Source organism: Neopsephotus bourkii, unplaced genomic scaffold, assembly GCF_033783945.1.
Source record: "Neopsephotus bourkii isolate Nb327-2 ecotype Australia unplaced genomic scaffold, CSIRO-AGI_Nbou_v1 NB_234, whole genome shotgun sequence".
NCBI lineage: Eukaryota > Metazoa > Chordata > Aves > Psittaciformes > Psittacidae > Neopsephotus > Neopsephotus bourkii.
Genome location: NW_026900744.1, coordinates 17,183,282 through 17,192,423, shown reverse-complemented (window position 1 = coordinate 17,192,423; position 9,142 = coordinate 17,183,282). Strand labels below are relative to the sequence as shown.

Sequence of the window (9,142 nt, the reverse complement as noted above, 5' to 3'; positions counted from 1 at the left end):
TTACTGTAATGACCCTGGCAGGGTGTTAAGTGGGCTACGCAGCCTGTCTCCACCACAGCAGCATGGCCAGCACTGGTGCCTTTATGGCAATTCTTGCAAAACCTGGTGGTTTTCTGTGGACTTTCACTCCTGAAATGATGCAAACACCTTGGGGCCTCGCTTTCCTCTAGGAATTACCGAACAATGGTGAAAGCAGAGAAAAGTCTAGGAAGTCCTTGCACCGTGTTACTTCTGGAAGAATGGAGTACTTAGCAATGTAATGTTGTTTGGATGCGGGTTGTTATTTTATTTGGGCTTGTTTGGTTGGTTTTGGTTTGTTTTGAGCCGGTCCCTTCCCTCGCCCCAGCCGTCTTTCCTGACTAGGGCAGCGGCGCATCCCGCTGAGATGTTTGTCCTCCCGTGCCTGCGGTTCCCCCTGGTTTCACCGGCGGCGGCGGGAACCGCACCACTCGGACGCACCGCTCGGCCTGACTGCAGGCAGGCAGAAGCGGCAGGGGGCGGCAAGCCGTGAGGTGGGGTGACGGGGTGGCCCGCGCCCCAAAGGCCCCGCGAAAGGGCAGAGCGCGGAACCACCTCCCACTGGGAGGCAGCGCCCACCGCAGGGAGCGAGGACCGCTCCTCAAAGCGAGGCTGCCCGGCGCGCCCCCTCATCGCTACGGTAACGCGCGCGGGCGTTGGGGCACGCCCCCTCCGCAGCGCGCTCGGCGGCCGTTGGGCCCCTGCTCTCTGTTCGGGGTGGCGCTTGCGCAGTCCGCGCCCGACGCTGGCGCTCCGCCACACGGGAGGAGGCGGGCCAAGGGGGCTCGGCGCGCATGCGCGGTCAGCGCCGGGCGCCCCCGACCCCCCTCCCCGAGTGTGTGTGTGTGTGTATGTGTGTGTGAGGGAGAGCGTGCGTGCGTGTGGTGGCGCTGCCAGCCCCCGCACCGGTGAGGCCCGCGGGCGGAGCGCAGCCCCTCCAGCAGCCGGAACGGCTTCCCCATTCTCACCCGGCCCCGCTCATCCTTCCTCCTCTAGCAGGTGAGCAGGGCTGTCGCGGGGAGGAGGAAGAGGAGGGGGAGCCGCGCGGCCGGCACCCACCTCCGCGGGGAGCTGCGGTGGGACTTATTGTCCGGCTCTTCGGGGGAGGAGAGAAAAGGAGGTTTAGCCCCGGCAAGCACGCCGGGCTCTGAAGGGATGCCGACCGGGGATTGGAGGCGCACGGTTCCCTCCCAGATCCGGGGAGGGTCCCGGCCCCCACCCGCCACCCCTCCGCCGGCCGGCTGCTCGCTGAGCCGCGCGGTCTGCTGTCCACCTGTCGCCCGCCGCCTCACACGGGGGGCGGTGGGGAACGGGGCGCTGACCCCGCGGACCGGGCCGGCGGCTCGACAGCGCCCTCTCCCCCGGCAGCGTGTTTGGGGTGTGTGTCGCGTGACGGCGTTGCCCGGGCCCTACGGCCGTGCTGCAGGATGGAGCGGTGCGTGGCTGTGGGGCGAGCCTGGAGCGCGCCTCCAGCCATTTATCCTCTCCCCTCGACGCTACCTGCGTGAGGGGCCAGAGAGCTGGGTGGGGGGAAGCTGCGCCCTCCGCTCTAGAGAGGCCTCGGGGTATGGGGCGGTAGCCGCGCACCGGCGAAGGATGTGTGGGGTGTGTGTGAAGGGGTAGAGCCGTGTTCCCCCTTGGGTCACCGGGCTGTGCTACGGTGGAACCTGAGAGGGGCCCTGGGAGACGCCAGGGCGGAGGAGGGTGGGTGCAGCTGAGAGATAGTGCTATCCAGTTAGCCTTCCCGGGGGGCTGGGACACCTTCCCATTAAGTGAGGCCGAGTAAACGTGATAAGCAATGCAGGGCAGCAAGACCCTGGGCTGGGTCATCCCGGGCTGGGTCAGAGCACATGGGTGGGGTTGAGGGGGGGGTACTCATGGTGTCCACACCACAGTGTTTCTTTTATATAAAATGGGTAAGTTCAGAGTGCCAGGAAGCATTGCCTTCCTGTAGACAGAGATCTGCTTTAGAGGGTGGACAAATAGGTGCTATTTATTTGACATCAGGAGTGCTTGGTGTATTTCTTTCCTGTCAGCAGGTACTGGAAAAGCAATTAGATAAATTTAAACCAGGATAAGTGGTGATGATAGGCAATAGTTTGAAGTCACTTGCCCCCATGTGTTTAATAGTAGTTACTGGCTTGGTGAAATTCTGCAGGTATGTTTATCTATTTGAGAGATCTTTGTACTGACAAAAGGTGTCTTTGGATACAGGTGTTACTCCTGTCCTCCCCTTCTCCTTCCCCTTCTGTTCCTATGCTAAACCATGGGGTTTTGTAATCATAGATAGAAGAGATGGGGTGCTATTTCTTATCAAATAGGATAAGGCAATCACATGTTTTGTAGGCCTACAGTTTTTTAGTTTCTTGACCGGAACATGTAATGGGATGCACAATGATTATTTTCTTATCACTGCCTACCTCTGCAGCTGACTTGTTTTTAGTAGTATTGTGTTGATGTTTTGTTTGTAAGTGAAATGGGCTTAACTTTCTTGTGGTGTCAAACAGTGGTTTGTAACGTTTTTGATATGCAGACTTACTGTGTTTTTAGTGGTTGTGCACTTTTTTTTTAATGTGCACTTTTTTGTGCACATTCTGTTGAAGGAACTTCAACTCACCAGCTTTTTTTTTTTTTTTTTATCTTTATTGAGTCTCAGCAGACCATTAGAAATAACATATGAACCAGAGGTTGAAAACTGCTCGCCTTGCTGATACTTTTGTATTACCTTTATGCAAATGGCTTAATTTTTGACCCTCTTAAACAACATCATATGTGGAAAAATGCATTGTTTCCCAGAGACTTCTTTTGACAATGTAGATGTTTGTTGGTTGGTTTTTTTTTTCATGTATTATTGTAAGGTTTAGTATCTCTGATAATATTACCAGAGGACTTCCACAGGCACCTCTACATGAGCTGTGCTGGCTTGGGCCCTACTTCTGTACATTTGGGTGCCAAAACTGCTTGAGTCAATTGGTGCCGTCAAGTACTACAGTGTAATAATACAGAAGTTGATACTTGCCTGAGACCTTTATGAGCAGTGTCTCAAGTTACTTTGAAAAATAATTCAAGTTTCTGGGATAAATAATTAAATTGCATTTATGTTTGATGGTTTTGCTGTTTGTGGGTTGGTTTTTTTTTTCCCTAAGGGAAATCTTTGAGGCCCTTAGTGACATGGTTTAGTGATGAACTTGGCAGTCCTGGGGTAATGGTTGGACATAATGATATCGGAGGTCTTTTCCAGCTTAGTTGATTCTATGATCTCTTGCAGAAGCAAAACTGTTACTGTTTTCGTGCTGCCTCTGCGGGTCCCTGCTTGTGGGTTGACCAGTCTTTCTCGGAAGTTTGCTAAAGCTGGGTCACTTTAATTGAAAGGGTGCCCTCTGGTGATATCTGTAGGGAAGCACTGCTGCTACTTGGAAATTCAGTATTCCTCCCAACAAGGTTGGAGATGTATTCTGCACTGGAATGCTCGTGTGGCATGGCTGAGATGGGGGATGAGGAGTTGCTTGCAAATATACGTGGAAGATGTTCAGCAGTCACTTGGAGTCTGTTAGCCCCCTTGTGAAATACTCTACCTTGTAATTTATTTTACTGGATTTTGACAAGAAATGTTTGATTCTGTAGTCTAATGGAGAAAGAAAAACAACCGCCGCACAACCCAACAACAAAATAAAACCCTCTTCATGAGGCTGAGTGCTTTACTGTCAGCTGTTTTTCTTCCTCTGAAACCTGCCTTCGTACAGATATTTTTGAGAGATCCCTTCCCTTTCACACTTGTATCTTGCTGATGACTGTGAAGATTAAAAATCCCAATCTTTAGATATATTCTTAATCTTGATGCTGCTCAGCAACAGCGAACAAGAATGAAGGTACAGAGCTAACTCTAATTTCAGTTACTCTTGTAAACTGTGATTTTTAAAATTGTCTGTATTCATAATAAACATCTTCAAGACTTCAGGAGGCTAATGAAGTCTTAATGTGCTAATGTTCTCCTTGACATGTCTTTGAATATTAAAAGATTTGAATTTATAAAGACACACTTCCACCTAAACAGTTTCTTCTTCTGTTTTGGGTTTTTTTGGTTTTGTGGGTTTGGTTTTTTTTTTGGTTTTTTTTTGTTTTTTTACCTTATTCGAGATTAGGGCTTGATCTTTTCCTTCATGTTTGCTTGGAGCTGAGTCATGTGGGCTCCTCCTTTCATTCAATAAAGCTGAGTTGAAAACTTCCTTTAGGGGTGGGGTGTGTAATTTGTTGTATTTTATTAAAGGATGAGGCATCAAAGGCATGGTATATTTCTGATCTGAGCGTTGTTTATAGCCTTCGTTAGCAAAGATAGTTAAAAATGCATTTTCAAAATAATGAGAAAACATTATTGTTAATACCCTTTACATTTAAATACCTGGAACTGCTGCAGTAGAAATAATCTTTTAATATTCATGCATGCATAATATTTATTGCTTGAAGAGAAGCTTTGTGGGCTTCATGTTTTGTCTCTCTATGAACTTATTACCTTGAAATACTGCTGAAGCAAGAGAGTCTTGATGTTACAGTTGGGTGTTTTTAAGTAGATGCTCTGTATACTTAGTCCTCTAGAATGTGTGGATGTGTGACTGCAACTCTTAGTCATTTACTCTTTACTCCTTAAAGGCCCCATAGGACTCCAGGGAAAATGGCATTGCAAGCCTTCTTGTGGGCAAGCTGGTACAACCCAGTATTCTGCCAAGCAGAAAAGGGATATCTGAAGTAAGAGCTAGAGCAAGGCAGTTGTGAGGTGTCAGAGAGCTTGCAGCTCTTGCTTGCTGCAGTGGCAGTCCAGTCTCTAGGCTAAACTGGTGGCAGCAGCCTTACGCGGTCGGGTGGAGGCACGTGAAGCGGAGGAGGTAGGATGAAAAAGGAGAGGGTGGCCTGGAGTCACAAGAGGGGAGGATGTGTTCAGCAGCATGGCATATACTGAACATTGGAGCTTTTTGCTGTGACTTTGAAAAGTTAACATGGTATAAGTGATGGTCGTTGAACCTGCTTGTTGGCTGAGGAAGAGGGAGACTTTCCTGTCTGCGTTCCAGTTATAAGAGAGTTGGTTTAGAGAAACTGACCCGTTCACTGAATCTTAGTGCATAGCAAAATAAAGTACTGGGAATTCTGATGGGCTAGCAAAGAGGATTTTAAAATACAATGTTTGTGACAACCATGAAAGATTAGTATTTGCTCTTTTGGGCTTGCTGTTCTGAGGTGTGCCACTCTAGTACACTCGCAGCTGCTCTTCTCAAACCTCCTTAGAGGCTTCCAGGTCGGTTGTAGGCTGTCATGTGGCACAAATGGTGTCTTCCTTCAGTCACCCTTGGACATGCCTTGACAATGCTCTTGGAATCCTTACTATACCAGCTTTATTGTTGGTGTAGTTTTTTACATGGCTGTAACTTAAGTGCAGAGAAATGAGTTTCCATGCTTGTTGTGTGCCTTTCCGTGAGTAAGGGTAGGATTCACTTTTCCTTCCTCTGCCTGTGTTATCTTATGTTCCTGACAAGAACAGCCATTTAGGTGGAACTGTGGGGCAGTAATGCTGGAGGAAAAAAGGAGCTGTGTAACTTGTAGGTCCCAGAAGCCTTGCCTTTATTTCCTTAGGGCGCACCAGTCAGACTGTTTTTTCTGGCTCTTTGTGACAGTGTCAAGTGCATCAACAAGTCAAAGTTTCCTGCCCCAGAAGATCTCTGGCTTTGCTGCAGTGCGCTTTTCTGCGTGACACAGAGAAGCTCAGCAGCTGCTTAGTCAGAATATCAATAAACATGCTTGTGAGCGCCTCATATGCATTATATTTGTGATTTAACAGCCTGCTTATTTCTCAGTGGTAAAGAGCGGCCTCTTTTTGTTCAGATTAAACATGTAACAGTTGATATCATGCCAAATCTGAGCAATGATTTGTTTCTGCTCGATGATTAAATGGAAGCCCTTCCCTTTTCCCTCGCTAAGGCAGATTTGCTTGTAGTTCCCTGTGGTAGGATTCACCCTTATGCAAACTCGTAAGAATAGTTGTGTTTCTTTGAGGTGTCAGGCTTGTGACCTGTTCTCCATGGCTGTTTCAGAATTTCATTTATATGTATGCATATGGATTCATTTCATAGGCAATGTAAGCTTTAGCTTGCAAGTGAACTGGGAGAGGCATATGCCTGCCCTATTTTCTCCTGTCTAACTTTAAGTCTCCCCAGTATGTTGAAGGTGTGACCACAACAGTTATGTAGCACAGTGCCACATCAGCATGTAGTTGAGATTTGAACATGGATTAGAACAAGCTGGCTGAAGTTCAATCCAGATAAAATATACATGATGATGTGGATGTAATTATCAGCCTTCCTAATTGGAGGAGTGCATCTGCCATTAGCTAGAAGTGTTAGTGCCCTCTGGTGACTTTGGGTTTATTAGTTATTGTTCTTAGCAATCATATTGAAGCAGTAAAATCAGGGATGGTTTGGGTTTTTATTTTTTGTTTTTATTCTTTTGTTTTTAAATCTTTGACTGAAAGATTGAGACCTCCTAACCTGATCAGAGCTGCCTAGAATCTGAAGTAGTCTCCTCCCCTCCTCCTATTGATTTTAGATTGTTGTAGCAGTTCCTAGTACAAGTAATGAAGTGTAACTTGGGGAGAACCTGAGTCAGTTAAGGAAGAAAGAACAGCATACCCAAGAATAACTAGAAATGCCAGAGGAGGAGGCTTATTATTATGCTTGATATGGGGTCCTCTGCTAAAAAGTTGTCAGCCCAATTTAGTGATTTCTTGGAGCTCATGCATCTTTTCATTTATACTGCTTGTACTGTATGTCTGTTGGCTGTCTGAGGGCTGAAGTGCTCAAAGTAGAAGAGAAGAAATGTGTAATGGGGGACTGTAGCGAAGTTTTATATGTGTAACTCCAAAGAGATTTGGAGACAAAATGTGATGCAGAAGGTTTTGCTGTCTTTGGCGCCGTCTCAGTAGGAGTTGGGCACTGGTACTTCAGGATATATATGTGTTAAATCTTTTTCTCTTACAGACCTGTGGTATTGGCAGCAATCTATTATGCCTGAAGTGACTCAGGACTGGCTATCAACTCTTTAGCCATTGTTGTAGTAGTGTGACATTAAAAGCTGTTTGATTTGTGCATCCCTCATTATTCGTTAAGGGACAGCTTTGAAACTATGGATTTGACTCTCCTCATTGAGATTGGTTCAGATTGATCATGCTTTTGAAGTTGATCTTTAAAAAAGATTTGATCTTTTTTAAGTTGAAGATGTATTTCTTAGATAATGGTGGCTAGATAAAACTGGCAGAGATCCTGAGAAAGTGATCTGAATGCTCTATAAATTGAATTGCTTTTATCATGTTATTCGGGTGCCCAGGGTTTGGGATAATTGTCTAAACTACAGTATTATATTTTCATTTAGATTCAGAGTAAGTGGTGTAATCTCACAGACTGACTGGAGTTGAACCAATAAGTGAAGAAACAGGACTAGTAAAAAGCACATTTTCTGCCTTTTTAGATTAATGTGTAGGTAGGCAGAAGCCTTCATTGAAAAGGTGAAAGTCCCAATTTACTAAGCTTTTCTTTGTAAGCTCCATGCCCAAATCTGCATCAGAAGAGGCATGGAAGCACAGGTTGACTTGTGATTTTTTTAGTTTCACTTAGAATTTGAATTTATAAACTCTTTTAACAGGTTGTGTTTCTAGTCCACTTGTTTTATTCTAAGTTTTTTGTTTAATCTTCTGATTGTTCTTAAGTTCTGTTACTTGATAATGTTGGGGTCCTACACAGTTCTAACTGACTTAAATTGGTTTGTAATTTAGTTAGGTAGTGACCCTGCATGCAGTGGGGCAGCTTATTTATTGATGGCTCACTTCTCTCACTGCTATGGCAGAAATACTAGTAAATGTAACTGCATGAGGGAACTTACCCAGCTAGGGTATTTTCCCCTCTTGCCTTGTTTTTCAGTTTGATAGTTTCCCCAAACTGTTTATTCTTCAGCCACACAAAATCTGGTTCTGATGTCATGGCAGAGAAAAAGAATGAAAAAAAAAAAAAAAAGGCAATTAAAAAAGCAGAGATGACTAGCAAGTATATAATCAGAGTTCCCGTAAAGCAACTGAAATAAATTAACTGAATTTGTCCCTTTGTGTGATTTTTTTTTTTTTTTTTGAGTGCTGATTTCTGGTATTAGAGCCCAAGCTCACCTCTATCCTGAATGTCTAGCTGGGTATGCAAATCTGGGAGCTTGTGGGAAAAACTCCTGAGTTTCAGATTTCATGCAGAAATATTTGAGGCATGATAGGATCCTTGTGACATTTCCGAAAACTTTAGCATAAAGTTAAAATTAACAGTCACTGCATCTCTTACAGTAGGCTGATTTGGGAATAATGTTGGTGCTACTGAGAACTTGATAATACAGCCTTTTTTATGATCAAGCATAAAGTAATCCAGAAGCCTGTAAAGTGTTTGGGGGATTCCAGAAGCATTTGCAATATGATATAACATTGACTCGTGTGAGGTGTCAGAATGCTGCTGGGATCACCTAGTTCCTTAGGTGTACATCTTGGTTTTTGAAATGCACATAAATTGTTTGAAGTGCTAAATCAATTAAAAAAAAAAAAAAAAAGGATTTGGGTTACTCCGCTATTAATGCATCACTGTTTTGTGCTGTCACTAATTAGTAACTCTAAGATAATGAGGTGTATTGATAAAGCACTTGGTTAAGTGAATGATTTGTATACATTGTATTTCCTCCCCTGCTCTGTCACATACTTAACTTTCTCTGTGTGGCTAAAGGGCACATGAACTGTGCTATTGCTAGCAAGTCCAGACCACTTTGCCAACAGTCTTGTCTTTGAGTACCAGCCAGTTTTCCCATGTGCTTTACTGGTAAGTATACCTGGGTAGTGGCAGCTATCTCATCTATTTTTAGCATAATAGTCACGTACTTTTAGACTAACCAGTGTGTTTGGGCGTTAGTTCTCAGGCTTGTCTGTTAAGAGCCTTTAAATAATTTTTATATTCTTATTGATCAAACTGTTATGGAAATATGCCAACATGCATTTTGGAAAGGAGTGATGTGTAAGAAGAATAGAATCTATTGATTTCAGTCCTTCTTTGCAGTTGGGATG

The 9,142-nt window shown here is 45.0% G+C and overlaps 1 protein-coding gene across 4 annotated transcripts in view; it reads left to right on the top strand.

The window, feature by feature from the left end:
- Positions 1–916: 916 nt before the first annotated feature.
- Positions 917–9,142, top strand: part of RALGPS2 (Ral GEF with PH domain and SH3 binding motif 2) — a 118,394-nt gene continuing 110,168 nt past the window's right edge. Inside the window, exon 1 of one of the 4 annotated variants that reach the window (XM_061345664.1) lies at positions 917–1,017. The gene's annotated coding sequence lies outside the window, so the exon portion shown is untranslated. Of the gene's footprint in view, positions 1,018–1,520; positions 1,723–8,841; positions 8,901–9,142 lie in introns of those variants that run through there. The other 3 variants (XM_061345662.1, XM_061345667.1, XM_061345666.1) reach the window with 3 other exon arrangements.